We start from the raw sequence: 1767 nt of genomic DNA on the forward strand, positions 1-1767 counted from the left end.
GGCGCCTGCTGCTACTGCCGGTCGGCCGGTCGGGTCGCGCGACGGCTCCATCCTCGAGACGTAGCGGTCGCTGAGCGCTTTCTCGACCGCTACGTCTTCCAGTGCACCCACCCACCGCGACCCTCGAACCTGCGCTGCGCGGCGCAGTTGCTGCCGAGCGAGACGCCCCCGCCCGCGCAGGGGCGGCATCACCGGACGCTACCGCATGGCCGAGCAGCGAGCAGTGTGTGCCGCAGTGCCCGTCCGGGCCCTCTTGCAGCTGCCTCTATTGGGCGTAAACCGCGGATATAAGGGTCTATACGGAGGTGGGTGGCCTCTTAGAGGTATGGGAGCCGCTGGCACCGCGCTGGGCGCCGCGGATGCACGTACGAACGAACATTATGAAATCGGGACGATTTTGACCCAAAAATCACAAGGTGGCTGCTCCCTTGACCCGTCACGGGTGCGGCGCGCCGAGGCGGCGCCGAGGCCGGCGCCTTGCACCCGGCCCGCGGCCGGCACCGCCTCGCCCCACAACTGACCGCCCTGCGGCCCCTGCGCAGGCGTACCACAGGCGTCGCTCAAAAAGCGACGCCGGGTGTGGGCTGCTCCCTTGACCCGTCACCCGCCGCGCCCTCGCCCGGCCGCCTCACCGCTCACGGAGCGCTCGGCTGCTCGCCGCCGCCGCCGCGCGTCCCGCGCCGCCACGCATGCCCCTTGCCCTGACGCGCGCGCTCTGCAGCGGCAGAGCGCGCGTCTGTCACAGACGGAGCAGCGACCGCGCCAGCGGTCGCTGCTCCGCCCCTCCGTCGCGCGCGCCGCGCGCGCGACGCCGCCGCCGCCGCCGCCGCCGCCCCCTCCTCGCCGTCTTCCCCACCCTACCCTCTGTTGCGCGCGCGCGCCCCGCGCTGCGCGCCCCCGCCCCCACCCCCGCCCCCGCCCCCGCCCCCGCTCCCACGCGCCCCTTCCCCGGTAGGTGTGCGTAGAAAGTGGAACCAATCGAGAGGTGGCAGAAGCCGCCGTGTGTGACACATATTGCGGCACGTGAGTGAGACAGAGCCCCGGCAGCGCGCGCGCATCAGCGCAACACAGGCGTTTCAAACAGCAAACGGGACGGCCTGCGCAGCCTCTAACTATTTGAAAATTTCCTAAGAGTTTTACAACAAAAGGCGGTCGCACGACACGATTCACGCGACAGGCGAGGCGCGGGCGACGGCTTCCTCAGAAGCCGTCGCCCGCACCACAGGAGCAGTCACACCACTCCCACCCCGGCGCCCACCCACTCTCCACCCCGACATCCCCACCCCACCCTACAACCCCGCCCCCCCCCGACCCGAGCAACCCCGCCCCAACCCTTGACTATTTCACGTTTTGAGCGCAATTGAATTTTGAATGATTGCTGAACATTTCGAACATCACAGCCACAGGCTCGGGCGCTCGGCCGCCCGCGCCCCGCGGGCGCGGCCGACGACGCAGTCGCAGCAGTGACGGTCGGCTCCCCGCGGCGCATCTGTGCCGCCAACACTCTACCCCTTATGAGCCTCTCGTGTCGGAGCCGATCGCTCTGTGACCCCCCCAGCTCAATGCGTCCATATCCTTGCATGGCGTTGCACCGACCTAACTAACTTGATTTGCCAACAATACACCTAGAGAGAGACGGGATCTTCGGCAAACGAAACAAGTTCAACCTGCTTCTCCACGAGACATTCGGCGGCGGCTTCTCGCCGCCTGCAGTTGCAAAGATCAACCGCCTTGCGCGCAAGGCTCAACGCTCGGGCGTTGACCGCA

This window comes from Emiliania huxleyi, assembly GCF_000372725.1.
Source record: "Emiliania huxleyi CCMP1516 chromosome Unknown EMIHUscaffold_1880, whole genome shotgun sequence".
Taxonomy (NCBI): Eukaryota; Haptophyta; order Isochrysidales; family Noelaerhabdaceae; genus Emiliania; species Emiliania huxleyi.